Below are 15,806 nucleotides of genomic sequence, written 5' to 3' on the forward strand. Positions count from 1 at the left end.
CATGGATGGCAGGATGGAAGGGCAGACTATCATATGGACTGATGGTTTGGGGCTGGGTGACAGGGACAGGTGCCTTCTTTATCCTAATCTGTATTCCTCTGTATGTGTTCAAAATCTCGTAATAAAACCCTTAAAATGTGAAATACGTGGAACCAACACAGTAGTGGCCACTAACAAGGGCCTTCTCCACCCAGACCTACAAACACCCTTCAAACTGTGCCATTATCAAGGCTCAGCCCCTTTTGTCTCATACGCTCCCTGAAACAACGGCCAGAGAGGCCACTAGAGCCGCTGAGTGTTCTCACAACCTAGATCCTAAAGAGACGCAGGATGGTCTGAATGCCACCTTGAATAATGTATTCCAAACAGCATGTGAGAGTCGCCTAATACGCATGATCTCTAAAACGAGCTCTGCCAGGCGCCAGGATCTCACTTCCCATCCCGCATTTCTCCTTCAGCCAAGGCGACAAGTGCTGCCAGGGCCCACCCGCCCCCAAGCCCTCACCATTCCAGAGCGGAAATCTGAACTGCTCATGGTCAGGGAATTTTTGAAAGCTTCAGGAGACTTGCATTCTACGTGAGGTTTCTCCTTTTCAAAGGCCTCGTTCCCAGGTGAAAATGATCTGCTCTCACACCAAGGTCTCAACTCTTTCTAAGCCAGAAAATGTAAAAGGGAGAACAATAAAGGAAAGGAAGACAGGCTGACAGAAACAACAGGATGAGCTCCATCCTCCTGACCTTGCCCGGTCATCCTGGGAGAAGCAAGAGCCACGGGGCACCTGGGTGGCTCAGGCTGTGAAGCGCTTGCCTTTGACTCGGGTTGTGATCCTGGAGTCCTGGGATCAAGCCCCGCATCAGGGAGCCTGCTTCTCCCTCTCCCTCTGACCCCCACTCCTGCTTGCTCTGTCTCTCTCATGTGCTCTCTCTCTCTCTCTCTCTCTCTCAAATAAATAAATAAAATCTCAGGGAAAAAAAAAAAAAAAGGAAGAACCAGCATCCCCCAGTACTTTCTGCTCTGGGCCCAGCATCCAAGCCCAGCATCCAAATATCCAAACAGAGACAGGCCCCTCCATGGAGAACCCTGCCGACTGTTCCCCAATCACAACAATCCTCTCAGGTGGTCACCCTCATGTCACTGATCACCAAGAAGGAAGATGAGGCCCCGAAGGGTTAAGGGACTTGCCCAAGGTCACACAGTTGGGAGGAATGATGGGGCCAGGGTTAATCCAGCTGTTTCACCCTGGGAGTCAGCGCAGATCCCTTCCCATGCACCCAGTCCACTCATGAGGCCTCCCTGGTGTGCTGCCTCCGAAATCTCCCCCAAGGCCAGTCCTCCTGCCCCCAAACTAGACTACCTCCTGAGCCACTGTCACAGCCCAACTGGCTGACGGCTGGAGTTCCCTCCTGCTTTTACTCCCATGAGCCACCAGAGGGGTCTTTGAAAACACAGAAATCTCTGACTTCACCATCAGCTCCCCGGGCTTCTCCCTGCCTTTACTGGGGTCTGGCTTACCGCAGCCTAAGCAGCAGAGCCACTCGGTGTGGCTTCTGCAGACCTCAGGGCTTACTGCTCTCCGGCTAGCTCATCATGTTCCAGCTACATGGGACTCCTTCCAACCCTCAAACATGCCAAGCTCATTTCCGCCTCAGGACCTTTGCACGTACTATTTGTTCTTCCGCTTGGAACTTCTTGTTCCAGAGCTCCTCAGGGTTGGCACCTCCGAGTCATTCAGATCTCTGCCCAAATGTCACCTCCTTGGAGCAGATTCCTGTCCACCCAGCACTGCCTCTTGTACTTCCCAGTCAAATCACTCCCCCATTTCAACACCCAGGGGCCATTTGTTCCTTGCTGGCTACTTAGCACCTAGCCTGGCACAATGAGCCTGGAGAGCTCCCAGGCCCTCAGCGCTGTGGCGAGCCTTCAGGCTCTTCTACAAAGTTGGGGCTGGTGGAATCAGCTGGTCCCAAGCACCAAAGCACCAACTCAGTGGCCAGGGATAACAGTCCCGTGCTGAGCACTTCTTAACACACATCACCCCGTTTACATCCAGCAAGGAGAGCACCTGAGGGTGCCAAGGCCCAGAGAGGCAGCGCTGTTCGCCCCAGGTCAGTGGCAGAGCAGGTTTGGGAGCTGGGGTGCCATTCTCAGCACTGGCTCTAGGCCCAAACCAAGTCTCAAGGACTAGATTCTGGTCCCCCGACTCCAAAATCCCCTGGAGAGGTCTTCCTGATTGCCTGGACTGCCAGGGGTTCCTGTACACGGGTGGGGGCAGGGGGCAGCCACGGGACCCCTGCCCAGGCCCCTCTCCGGGAACCACAGCCATCTCTGCTCTGGGCCAGCCTCACCCGAGAGCCAGCAAGGGGGCGTGCAGCTCAGTGTGGAAGGCCGGCATTTAGGGGACCAAGTGGAGCTGGGGAAGCTCTCTCTTCTGATTTCCCAGAGTGGACATCCCAAGTGCGGACACAAGGAGGCACGGAGTGGTGGGTTCCGGCTGTTTCTGGAGAACCTCCACCGGCCCTCCTCTCCATGCCCAGTGTGAGTCCTCAGGGACAGCTCTGGCCTGGGGGTTGCACACTCTTGCCAGCCCAGGTCACCCGAGCAGCACAGACACATCGGGGATCCCTGCCCTCTGGGGCGCACACTCTGACCTCACCTCTCCGTGGTGGCTTGTACAGCAGTGGCCACGCCGGAGCCCTCCACCCATCCTGACCACACCGAGCTCCAGGCCTCCCGGGCACCCAGCCTATGTGGCAGGACCCCTGCCTGGCAGTCACAGGGCCGTGTGACCAGTCCCCGGCAGGGACCCTTCCCTCAACTACTGCATCAGCCCTCAGGGCAAGGAGGACATCCTATCACCCCCAAACTGACCCCTGGACTCTGGAGCACACGGAGGGCCCCTCACAACGTCTGGCTGCACACACGTCAGACACTCACAGGGACTACAGAAGGCCTTCCCTGGTTGGGTTTTGTCCCGTTGGCCCAGAGTTTTCTATTGGGAAGATACGCTATGTCTGTAATAAAGACCCGTCCGGAAGGCTTGTTAGGCAAACAGCCATATGACCCGGCTGACCCCCAAGTTCCCAGGCCTTCTTCTGGTTAAAGGCCAAGTCAGTTAATACAGGGAGACATGGGGCTTCAAGGAGCAGGTGCCGGAAGCCCGAGGCAGCAGCTCCTGGTACCCGGCGTCACAGGGGCCATACCGAGGACACCTGCGCCCCAGCCGTGGCAGCCGAGAGGCACCAAACCTAACCAGAGCTTCTCCCACCCAGGGCTGCTCTGTGAAGCCCACCGGCTCACACCGAACCCTCGCATGGGACCCCGGTCTTCCAGGCTGGAGACTCCAAGTTCATTTTTATGGCAGCCCCAAGTTCACTGGAGGAGAAAATCCAATGAGGCATGACAAACAGGCCCCAGGACTCCGAGTTCTGGCCCGGCCGCCTCTGGCCAAGCCTCCCCGGGCAGCAGCGCCCTTGCTTCCTGGTCCGTAAATCCCCGGCCAAACCCTCCTACCTGCCCCATTGCCGTAAAGAAGCTCCAGAGGAAGAAAAAACAAACTCATTTTCAAAGTACCTTCTAATAACCTTTCACACCGCTGCTCCGTACCCAGCATCAGTACGGAGCAGCGGTGTGAAAACCATGGGCCACTGTGGAATTTTAGAAATTTCTGTTGCGATGCCTCCATTCACCGGCAAGGGAAGACAGAAGCCCAGAGGAAAGTCGGTACTGTGATCTACCGAAGGCTCAGGAGGCTGGGCCCAGGTCCTCTGCGGGCTGTCCTGGGCACCCCCCGGCATGCCCTCGGAGCACAGCTGTCCTGGGGCCCGAACTCCTCCGGGAACAGATTTTCAGGTATTGACTCGGTTCTTCTCACAACCCCCCGACGCACAGACCTCCGCTGCCGTCCCCATTCTGGAGGTCAGGACATAGACCCAGGAGGTCAGGCGCATGGGTGCAAGCCGCCAGCTGCCCACCCCACTCGGGCTCTCCTGCCTCGAGACCTCAGGCCATTTAGGACCGCCTGCAGCTGGCGATGCTACTTCCGAGCTGTACTTCTACCCAAGCCTCTCTCCTGGGTCTTCCCAGGGCCAAAGCAGTATTCCAAGTTCCTGGAGCAGCTTGGGGCTACGTCCACAGCTCCCCAGCACAGCCAGCATCCATGCCACAAGTGTCCTGCCCTGGGCTCGGCCACCAGGACTCCCAGCCCTCACAGCTGGTCCAAGATGAGAGGCAGGACTGCGAGGGTGCCCGGGAAGGATCGGGACACGGCCGTGGGGCCTGACGTCCCGGAGTGAGCGGCAGCATTGCAGGCCAGGGTGGCTCGCTCAGCCACTGCACCTCGAGAGCCTTGACTTCAAGCAGCCCAGTACCGGGCCCTCCAGGGGTCAGCCCCTGCCCTTCCCAGGGCAAGCTGTCCTGACTCCTGGGTCGGCCCACAGCTGCCGTCTCCTCCTCCTCCAAACACTGGCTTGATTCCTACCCTCTCCGTGAAAGGCTCAGGGCCTCCCCGGGCCCCCACAAAGACCTCTCCCTTAGCTGCACCCCTCCCCCTGCAGTGGGTCAACACCCTCCCCTCTCACCCCTCAGTGGCCACAGCCGGTTTACACTGGCTCTGTCTCGTCTCTCCAGCTAGAGGCAGACGGCTCCAGAAACTCTGATGGACCAGGAAGGTGGGCAGGAACGGGAGGCGGATGGAAGGGGCCAGTCTCCACTAAGGGCCAGGAGCCCCCACGGCTGGCACCCCTGACCCCATCACAGTGCTCAGCTCATCCAGGGACTGCAGTTCCCCCAAATAACCAGGCTGTCGGGGGCCAGCAGCAAGCATGAGAGACACCCAGCATGTTGAGGACTCCGTACCAACAAGACAAAGCAAAAAACAAAGGAGCGTAAAATAATTCAGTAACTATTTTTATACTGATTCCATGTTGAAATGTTAACATTTGGGGTATCTTTGGCTCAATACAAATACATTAGTCAAATTAGTTTCATCTGTTTCTCTTTACTCTCTAACGTGACTTCTAGAAAAATGGCACAAGGGGCTTGCTTTGCGTCTTTACTGGGCCGCGCTGCCTTAGGAAAGACATCTTTCCGGGTCTCATATTTTGGTCACTGAGTCTTCTGGAGTCAGTTTTTGTAGACAGCGTGAGGTGGGGGACCAGCTTTATCACCTGACATCCGGGGTGTGTTTACGCATGTACCCACGGGGCACTTCCCACGAGCCCAGGACACCCCACCTCACCAGTATCCTCTGCCAAGGGGGAGAGAAAGTCACAGGCACACAGGTGGGCGTCACTGCCCCCACAGGGATGGCACCGGGCAAGCATGTGGGGCAGGGGGCTGTCCGGCTATGTGCTGCTACCAACCCACACCCCTCAAGTCCCTCCCACCCCCAGGAGAGCCCAGTTTGGTGGGCATTTCTGAATGGCCCAGTGTGGTGCTGCCACTACGCCTGGAGGGGACACTTAGAACCCAGTCACTGGCATCTAAGAGGTAACTCACAACTCTGGTAAGGCTGGGGCCAGGCAGACCAGGAAAGTGGCCCAAAGGAGGTGGCTCAATTTAAAATCCACCGGCCAGGGACACCCGGGTGGCTCAGGGGTTGAGCATCTGCCTTCAGCCCAGGGTGTGATCCTGGAGTCCCAGGATCAAGTCCCGCACTGGGCTCCCTGCAGGGAGCCTGCTTCTGCCCGTGTCTCTGCCTCTCTGTGTCTCTCATGAATAAATAAATAAAAGCTTTAAATATAAGTAAATAAATAAATACAAATTTATAAAACCCACTGACCAGACTGCAGGGGGAGGTCTTAGAAAGGAGGGTGCTGAGTGGGGTTTCCCCCACATGAAGCTCTCAGGGAGGCCCGCTCAGGCCTGGGAGATGAACGGCCAACCTGGCCAGCAGCAACCGGCCTTTCCGCCCTCAGCCATGGCAGACTCAAGGCCAGGAGGCCCCAGCCCTACCAACCACGAGGTGAACCTACAGGACACGGGAAATGGAGAAGCCAGAGTGGTAGGGGCCAGGGTCACAGGCCCCATGGAACAGACACAGGGAGGGAGGCCCGGCTCTGCAGCGAGAGGTCCCGCAGGGGACCCACCAGGCCAGCTCAGGCTGGAGGAAGAAGAGGGCAGACAGGCGAGGACTCACCGATCACTACGGGGGTCCAGAACTGTGCACACCAAGGGTGGCCTGAGCACCTCCCGCAGGTGAGCTGGGTCGCCGTGTCTGACGTTCTGGCTGTCCCTCACCTTCAAGGCCGTCCCCAAACCCATGGGCCAAGCCTCCCCACACAGATGCTCGGGGAGGGAACTGGACACAGGAGGCCACACGAAGTGTGAGTCCATTTACGTGGGACGTCCAGACTGGAGGGGGGCTGGTGGGTGCCGGGTTTGGGGGCAGGGGGAGAGGGACTATTTAATAGGTACAGTGTTTCCTGTTCAGTTCTGGAATGTTCTGGAATTTCACAGTTGTGACGGCTGCACAGCTCTATAAAAGTTCTAAAACACACTGAATTGTCCACTGAAAAGGGTGAACGTTGTGGTATGTGAATATCTCGATTAAAATACACTTAAGGGGCACCTGGCTGGCTCGGTCGGTAGAACGTGCACCTCTTGGTCTTGGGGTCACGAGGCAGAGCCCCATATTGGGTGTCGAGTTTACTTTGACTATATATATAAAACGACAACAGGGCAGGACTACTTTACGAGGGGCTGCTCTAGAAAATTCAGGTCTCGGGCTCCCTGCCTGGAGCCTACTCCTCCCTCTGCCTGTGTCTCTACCCCCCTCCTCTCTCTCATGAATAAATAAATAAAATCTTTAAAAAAAAAAATAGAAAATTCAGGGTCTGGTCACCCACCAGAGCCAGTCACTGGGCAGCTGCCCCGTGGCTCTCCCTGGTGAGCCCAACAGCTCTGGTCTTAGCCCCTGGGATGCTTGGAGACAGAGCTGCCGCCCCTTCTCCCCTCAGCCCCTCGGAGCCTAGTGTGGGGAGCGGCGGGGGGGACAACACCCAAGAGACGGCTGGGCTTCCCTGCCCCCACCCCATGCCCTGTCCATGCAGGTCCCCAGGCCCCCCTGAGCACCCGCTCCATCCCCCTCCTCCCGCCAGCTCATCGTTGCCCATTGCCCACGATGACAAGGCTCGGCTCAAGTGCTGCCTCTTCTGTCATCTTCCTGGCCACTGCCCAACCCTTTGCCCTGCGCCTCCTCCGGCCTGGCGTCTGTGTATCCCGGCAGCCCTGGCCCCCCGCCCCTCTGCCTTCCACCGTGGACCGTGACCCTGTGGGCAGGAGACGCCGCTCATCCGGCCACAGACACGAGGCGGGCCGACAACTGTCACACTCAACAGATGTTGCTCGATGCCTCGGATGGAGCCAGGGCTCCCACGGCCGTGTGTCCACTATAAAGCCACGGCCTGGCCAGGATTGAGAAGACGAGCCATCGGTCGGCAGGCCCAGAGCCACATTCAAGAAGCGTCCTGTGAGTCTGGAGGCGGGCAGGCTGCGCGGCTGGGGCGTCTGCAGGGCCACGTGCCGCATGACCGAGGCTGCGCTGCCCACTCTCCCCGTGACCATCAGCCTGAACCTGCCCGCGCCCACCTGCAGGTCTGGGAGCCGCTGGCAAGCTCCGTGCACGCATCTGTCCAACCAGCCGCCCTTCCGTCTGCGGGGCCCGGCGAGACGCCTCGAGGTGCAGAGTAGCCAGCTTCTCAACAAGCGACACTGCCTGTGCGTCGAGGCTCTGTCCTGCCTCTGGTGCAAGGACACGCGGACTCGGGAGCAGCCAAGACCGGTCTGTGGCCCTGACAGGCTGCCGCCCAGGAAGGGGGCGAAACAGGACGCCTTCTTTTCCAGAAGGGGGTCACTGAGCCAGCGTTCTCTCCTGACTCCTTACTCTTCCTTGGGCAGAAGGAGCTGGACTAACGCAGTGAATCAAGAGTTTAAATTCCAGGGGCTTTACTCACATGCAAGCGAGACACGAGCAAGCCTCTCGACTCGTGACTCTGATAATCAGATCCATGCAGCGCGCAACCCGAGATAGGAAGCCCACTGTGCCGAGGGCCGACTCTTTCTGATACATGGGATTTTAAAGGGAACAGCAGGCATTTGAAAGAGCCAGCAGCAAAATGAGAATCTCCCAGCTGCCTGGCCAGGGACCCCCTCACTCATCTGGAGTGCCCACGCGGAGACCACACCAGCCAGCTCCCGGGCCACTGTCTGGGCTGCCCAGAAATGCTGGGGTACGCAGCCCGTTTCCACCCACCTGTGGCCCGGGAATCCCCGTGCACCCCTGTCGGCAGGCCGTCACCGTGCCTGCTGGTGGCTTTGGGCTGGCTCTCAGTCAGAGGGGGCCTCGGGGATCCATCCTCCGGCTTCTTCTGTACAAAGCACAGCTCCAGATGCACTGGCAGCTCATCTTCCACAAATCATTTCTCTCCACGCTCTCCCCCTGGAGACTGGAGCGAGCAGCCATAAGACCAGGAAGGCAGGCCCGCCTCCACCCCTACCTGCCCACGAGGTGCGGTCACTTGGGGGTCAGACCTGGGCCACCCAACTAGAGATCCCCTCTTCACAGCTCGCTGGACAGGCTCCCCCGAGGAACGTAACCGGGATCACTTATCAGCAGACAGGGCCAGACCCTCCGTTCGTCATTGTTCTGACCTGTACCTGGAGACCCGCTCAGGGAGCTCGGTGGCCTGCGGCGACTTGCTTTCTGGCTACTCGCTCTTTGTCCACTGAACAAACCCACTCGAGGCCTCCGTCCCCAAGAGCCACAGCCTGGAGCGACAGGACAGCTCTGCTGCCAAAAAAGCCCGGCGGGCCCAAGAGCCAGACAGCTCCACACACGCGATCTGTCAATGCCACCAGCGCCCACCAGTGCCCGCGCCGCCCTCGCTGGAACCACTGGGCTGGGGCAGGAAGCACAGGGACGGAGAGAGGGAAAGGCCCAGAAAGAGGCAAAAAAAAGCATAGGCAACTTTGGAAAGCCAGGATGTCCAATCTGGAACTCTCCAGATTGTTTATTTCAATCAACTGAAGAAGGTGCAACCTCACGTTAACGGTATGCATGCCTGACAAATAGAACATTCCTGGGAAGGGACCGGACGGGCGACATAAAGATGTCCTTGGCTCAGAAATCACACATCGGCCACCCTTCTCCCCACCCCACAGTCGTGGTGGAAGAGCACCGTGGAGCCAGAGCTGCCGGGTCCTGGCCTGCGCCCGCCACCTGCCATCTAACTGTCACCATGGTGTCCACGCGCCCCACACAGCTCCGCGTTCACACCCACGAAAGCCACATCTTCAGAGGGTCCCCGTGGAGGCCCGGGAACTGGGTGGCCATAAAAACCACCTCCGACACCCCTTCCGACGAGAGCACTAGTGTTGGTAAAGAGAATGGGTCAGATGCTTACAAAACAAAACGATTGGGAAACGCGTCTTCCTTTCAAACCCTCGGCCTCTGCCAGGCCCAGACAAACTCCTCAGGCCAAGAAGATCCTTTCTAATCTTCTGGGGTGCCGTAAGCAGAGGGGGTGGGGGCTGGAGCATGAAAAGGTCAAACATCGCAAGTGGCAAAGTATCTGCCCCTTTTCACAGCCACTTTTCTTCCTCCTTCATTGTGGGGTTGTTTCGGTGGATACGTTGTTTCATAACGTTTTCTTCTGTTTCCCTTGAAACAGCTTACAACCTTTTTTTTTTTTTTTTAATATAGAGTAGGACTCCAAATGCTTTGATGTAAAAAACATGGAAATTCATTCATTCAACAAAGGAGCATTTATTTACTGAACACCCACCGCGAGCCGGGAACCGCCCTAGGTGCTGGGAGACACACAGCAGCCAAGAGAGACGGCGCTCCTGCAGCATGGACCGCACACCCTGCTGCAGGTGTTTCTAAACTATGGCCCACAGCTCAAATCCAGCCTGCCACCTACTTTGGGTACAGCCTCCAAGCTAAGAACGGTTCTAACCTTTTTTTTTTTAATTTTTATTTATTTATGATAGTCACACAGTGAGAGAGAGAGAGAGGCAGAGACACAGGCAGAGGGGGAAGCAGGCTCCATGCACCGGGAGCCCGACGTGGGATTCGATCCCGGGTCTCCAGGATCGTGCCCTGGGCCAAAGGCAGGCACCAAACCGCTGTGCCACCCAGGGATCCCCGGTTCTGACCTTTTTTAATGGTTGGGTGAGGAAAAAAAAAAATCAAAGGAAAAGAAACAGTTCATCACGGGTGAAAAGTATGTGAAACTCATGATTCTGCGTCCACGAATAAAGTTTTATTGGAAAATAAGCACACTCATTCCTGTCTATAGTGCTGTGATACAATGGCAGAGAGGAGTTGGGACTGGCCTGCAAAGCCAAAACTATTTACTCTCTGACCCTTTCCAGAAAAAGCTTCTGTTCTCCTGGATGAGACAAGCAATAAATAAACAGATTAGTATGTGGGTTTGCAGTAGTGCTGAATGCAAAGAAGAAAAAGCAGGACGGGGAGAGAGGGTGGTTGGAAGGGTGCGTTTAGGCAGTGTAGCCAGAGATGGCCTCGGAGCCGAGATGTGAATGACAAGGAGCCAGCTGGCTAGAAGAGTAGGAGAACAACAAGTGCAAAGGCCCTGAGGCAGGGCAGGGAAGAGTGGGCAGGGAGCTGGTTACAAATGAGAGAGCAGGCATGGGGGGAGGGGAGGGCAGGGAGAAAGGACAGACCACAGAGGACAGACCACAGTGACCACAGAGACCACAGGAAGGGGTCTCGAGTTTTCCCAGGAATAACAGGAAGCTACTGGAACGTTCTGAGTAGAGGTAGGCCATTTTTTAAACTTTCTAAAAGCTCCCTGAGGAAGCAGGAGTGAAAAACGACGGGCTAGTGGTGACACCTTATCTAATCAAAGAGAACGCTCCTCGAACAGGCCAAGCCAAAGAGGGGAGTAAACTCAAAAACCAACTTGCCCAACAACAGAATCAATGCATCAAACCACTCAGGCCTTACTACTGAAGGGACATGAACTTTTTTTTTTTTAGTATCACAGTTAAATGCATGTCATTGTACAAGAGTATCGGCAGCCAGCATACTAACAGCCCCACAACCTCATGGACGTAACTGTCCAGGAGGAGGCAGGATTAAAGCAGTGAGTCACCTTCAAGTCAACTTAAAGAGATCTGTTAAGCAAAGTGACAGGAAGGGGTATGGTGACAGGGGGAAGGTGGTGTGGTGACAGGTGGAAGCCTGGGCAGGGCACCCGCGTGGGCTCGGGTGAGGACATCCCCCGGAAGACCCCTGCGCCATGCCTGCCGGCTGGTCTGTACCCCCCTCTCAGGAGTGGAAGCTGCAGGCTGGGAAGGCCGGGGGAGAGCCAGGGTGACAGCAAGAGGGACCTGCACAGCCAGGCTGACACAAGCCCCTCCTCATTCGCGGACGGAGGGGAGGAAGGGGACAAAGGGAAGCAGAACTTGAGGCAGATCAAGGTCCTAGCCAAATAGCAGACAGGCTGCTGTTCGAGGTTAAGTGACACGATCCCCTTTGGGGGGCATCTGTGTCCCCCAGGGGACCCTGGGTAACGTCTGAGGGCATCTGTGGTGGTCGCACTGGGGGTGCTCCTGGCATCAAGTGGGTGGGGCCAGGGATGCGGCTCAGCCCCCCCACAGTGCCCGGGACCATCCCACGGAGGACAATCCGATCGAATGTGAGCCCGACAGAAACAGATGCCACGCACCACTAAGCAACCCAGTCCAGCTCCGAGCTTCTGGTGCCACACAAAGCATTCAGTGCTTCTCACCCCCCCTGAACCCCAAAATGACCTGGGATGGGTTCTCAGGACACCCATTTTTCAGATGAGGACCATGGGGCCCAGAGAAGGGAAGGGATCTGCTCCAGAGGAGGGATTTGAACCCAGGTCCCTCAGACTTGGAAGCCTGTATGGGGAATGGAGGGGAGGACAGGAACCTGGGGACACAGTCACCAACAGCAGGTCAGAACGGAGTCCAGGCTGGGCCCTGTCCTCTGCTGCCCAGCATCCTCAGCCAGGAGCACAGGCACCAGGGCGGGGCAGGAAAGAGCTGGGGCAAGAGGCCCCAGGGGGCAGCCACGGGGCAAGTCTTTGGAGCAGAGCCAGGAACCCTGGCCTGCCGAGGCTGTGGTGAGGCACCGAGGTGACCGAGCAGGTCTGTGGGGCCCTCCACACTCATGCCCTCTGCAAGCAGCGCATTTACTCTCCACCCTGCCCCCCCACCTGGGAAGGTTTAGTGATCCCCCCTCAACTTTGTTCTTGAGCAAGTGACCCACCCAAGGTCACACAGCTCTGACGCCCACACCACCCTGCCACATCCCAGGAGGAAAGCCACCCGCAGAGGCTCAGTTGCCAGCACGTCACTCCATCCCCACCCGTTGTCCTCTGCTCCTGCCCAGTCCCCGAACCCGGCCCCATGGGTGGTGGGCTTCACACCCCAGGACACTCACCTCTCCCTTCCCCCACCGAACTGGGGCCCCCTGAAGCTAGAATGCTCTGCAAGCTGCCCCAGTGCTCCACTGTCCCCATTCTCACAGGTGTCAGATAAGACCCAGGAACAGATGGCCCAGCCCCTCCAGGGGAAGGGGGTGGGGCACAGGAGGGCAAGGGCGAGAAACCAGCAGAGGCGGAGTCGAAATGCGGAATCAAGTAGGGCCAGAGTGAGGGGAAGGGGCTGGGCGGGAGCGGGGCGTGGGGGGAGAGGGCCGAGCACCCCAGAAGCTCCTGCAGGATGGCACAGGGACTGAAAGAAAGTACAACAAAGGCCGGGCGGGGCCCCTAATGACCAATCAGCAATACCTTTCAGCGCCAGCGTTTAGCATCCCCTTGCCCTCCCGCCCACAAGGAGGAAAGGATCCGAAAACGGGAGGAAAAAAAAAAAATCAATTGTTACAAGACCTGTATGGATTCCCAGTCTCCACGCCTTCACGCTCACGGGAGTGTGCACACACGCACACACGCGGCGGCTGACATAGGACCCGCGTGCACGCTGCAACACCTGGGAGCGTTTGTGCCACCACACCTCCGCCTCCCCCTCTGCGCCCCAGCAGTGACGTCCCCCGTCCCCCCCCACCCTCCCGCCCCGGGGGCAGGGCAGTCTGACCGGCGCGGTGTCCCCGGCACAATCGGCACCATCGGAGGAGCCCCGAGATGGGCCAGGCATCCAATCAGAAACACGGAAAGCGGGCCAGCGAGTTTCAGAAACCCTCGACTCCGATAATCACAAGTTGACTCCACGACTTTCACACTCTGTCCTTCAGGGATCCAAAAACACAAACTGCAAAGACGGGAGAGGCTTGTGCACCGCTCCTGCAGGGGTGGCGGGAGGCGGCTGGCCAGCAAGTTGACAGACCCTCCCGAAGCCTCATAAGGAAGCTATTATTTGAGAATCAGGGGAGTCATTAGCTCTCGGATGGCGGCGATAAAAGCCCAGAGTCATCTAATGAGCCCGTTTCGGGGGGCCTTCTCCAGCCTGGGGACAGCCCCATACTGGCTGCTGAGGCAGAGGGGTGGGGCAGGGCACCCCAGCCTTGAATGCATCCCAGTGCCCTCAGACCCAAGGCCGGGCCGGCACCCAGCGGGACCCAAAGCAACTTGCAGCTGACATAAACACACGGACACAACCACACTCCTTACGTGTTGCAGGATCACCGGATCCCACCGAGCACAACCACCTTCTCACTAGTTTCATAACTCGGGAAACAGTTGCCCAGGTGCACCTGAATTATTAAAACAAAAGCATCCTTCCCCCCCCCTCCTCCCCAACCCAACAGATGGGACACACGGAAGCGCAGTCCACGCTTCCCCCGCCCCCGGGGGTGGGAGGGGGGGAGCACGAGCTCCTGCAAACCCTTCACCGGCGCCCAGGTGGACACGCACCCGCTCCACCTGGTGTCACCGCGCCCACCGGACGCAGACGCAGGTCCCTTTCAGAACCAATCCGTGTCCCCGCCGCTCCCACCGGGGTCGCCGCAATCTCCTCCTACAGAGAAGGGGGTCGCTGAGCCGCCCAGGGGGGCTGGGACGGGGGGCACGGAGGGGACGCGTCTGGAGGCTCGGGGTGCATACCCAGTGGATACGTTTTTTTAATCATTAAAAAAAAAAAAACCCGCACACACACAGCGGACTGCACGCTCCTTTCGGGGGGCGCGGGGATGGGGAGCGAGTTGGGCAGCCGCGGCGGCCCGGAGGCCCGCGTCTAGGCGAGGGGGCGGGGGCGGGGGAGGGGGCCGGGGCCGCGGCGGGGGCAGCGCCCCGGTGACCCCGCCGGGCGCCCCGAGGGGCGGAAACGCCGGCGGGGGCCGGCCGGGGCCTGGGATCGCCCGCGCGCCCGCGCTCGCCAGCGCTCTCCGTCCCTGCCTCGCTCTTCATTTTTTTTTTTTTTTTTTTAATTATCAGGATTGTTGTGAATAATAAAAGAGAAGGGCCCAGGCGGGCAGGGCCGGCCGGGCCGGGCCACCCACGCTGTCATCTTTTGTGCAGGGCCGGCGGGGACGCCCCGGCCCAGCCCCCGCGCGCGCCCCCGGCCCCCGGCCCCGGCCCCGGCCCCCGGCTCCGGGCCGGACCGCCCCCGCCTCCCGCCCCGGCCCCGGCCCCGCCATTGTCCGGCCGCGCCCGCCCCCGCCCGAGGCCCGCCGGGCGCCCCCCGGGCCGGGCGGTTAACGCCCCCAACCGCCTCGCGGGCCGGGACAAAGCGCGGCGGCCGCGGCCCGAGCAGGCCGCGCCCGAGGCCTGGGCCTCGCGTCCCGGGCGCCCGCCCGCAGCCCGGGGCGCGGCGCGGGGGGGCGGCGGCGGCGGCGGCGGCGGCGGCCCGCGAAGGCGGCGGCGGGGGCCCGAGCTCGGACGCGGCGACCCGCCTCCCCGCGGGCTCACCTGAGGCGGCGCGCGCGGCCCGGTCCGGAGCAGCGGCGCGCGCTCCCCCGCCCTCGGCGTCGCACCCCCAGGCCCCGCTCGGGCCGGGCCCCGCTCGGTCGCTGGCGGCCGAGCCCTCCGCGAGCGCCCCGGGCGGGGCTTATGAGGCCGCGCGCCAGCTCCGCCCTGGCTGCCATTGGCCCCCGAGCCCACGCCCGCGCGCCCATTGGCTGCCGCTGACAGCTCCGCCCCTCCCCTCCGCCGGGCCCATCAACATCGCACGGCCCGCCCCCCGCGCGCCCTGATTGGGCGGGCGCCGGCGCAGGCCTCGCCTTCCCATTGGCTGGCCTGCCGGGACACGCCGGCGCCCACCCACGTGCCCGCTGACCGGCTCCGTTTTCATTGGAAGCGGCGCACGCCAGCCAAGGCAGCCGCCACCAACCGGACGGCGGCTGGGCCCCGGATTGACAAGGGCGCCTCGGGGACCGCCCAACGACCGCACGGGGGCAAGCGAGCATTGGCTGGCGGGGCGAGCCCGAGGCAGGGATTGGCTGGCGCGGATGCCAATCAGGGCCGGGGCCCCGCCCCGGTTATCAAGCTGCAACTGAGTACGTGAGACCCAGCACAACATCAGCACCAGGCCAGGGAGGCATGAGGAAGGAGTTCGAGACCCGCGGCCGGAACTTGGACTCGGCGTTCTCCGGTTCGTGGAGTCCTGACGTGCGAACGGCTCCGGTGCAACCCATTTTGCAAAACGGAGGGACTATAAAAAGTCAAGCAGCAAGCGCCGCTCCTCTTCCCCCCCCCACCCCCCCGAAAGCCACATCTACTCCCATCACAATCCACAAACCTTTGCAAATCCGCAAGGCCCACCGGGTAGTTAGGGGCGCTCCCGCAAGTTCCCTAACACGAGGCAGTCCCTGGCACCAAGGTTCCGAGCTCGGCTGGGCCCCGCGCCTCACCGGGAC

The 15,806-nt window shown here is 59.8% G+C and overlaps 1 protein-coding gene and 1 long non-coding RNA gene across 2 annotated transcripts in view; one reads left to right on the forward strand and one right to left on the reverse strand.

Moving 5' to 3' along the window:
• KDM4B (lysine demethylase 4B) overlaps nt 1–14,878 on the reverse strand; it is a 137,816-nt gene extending 122,938 nt beyond the window's left edge. Inside the window, 1 exon segment of the mRNA XM_038567694.1 lies at nt 14,860–14,878. The gene's annotated coding sequence lies outside the window, so the exon portion shown is untranslated.
• On the forward strand, nt 3,535–4,977 carry LOC119864775. The gene is made up of 2 exons (XR_005375208.1): nt 3,535–3,850; nt 4,628–4,977. It is a non-coding gene; the product is annotated as an uncharacterized LOC119864775 (long non-coding RNA).
• Nucleotides 14,879–15,806: the final 928 nt, after the last annotated feature.

This window comes from Canis lupus, chromosome 20, assembly GCF_011100685.1.
Source record: "Canis lupus familiaris isolate Mischka breed German Shepherd chromosome 20, alternate assembly UU_Cfam_GSD_1.0, whole genome shotgun sequence".
NCBI classification, from domain to species: Eukaryota; Metazoa; Chordata; class Mammalia; order Carnivora; family Canidae; genus Canis; species Canis lupus.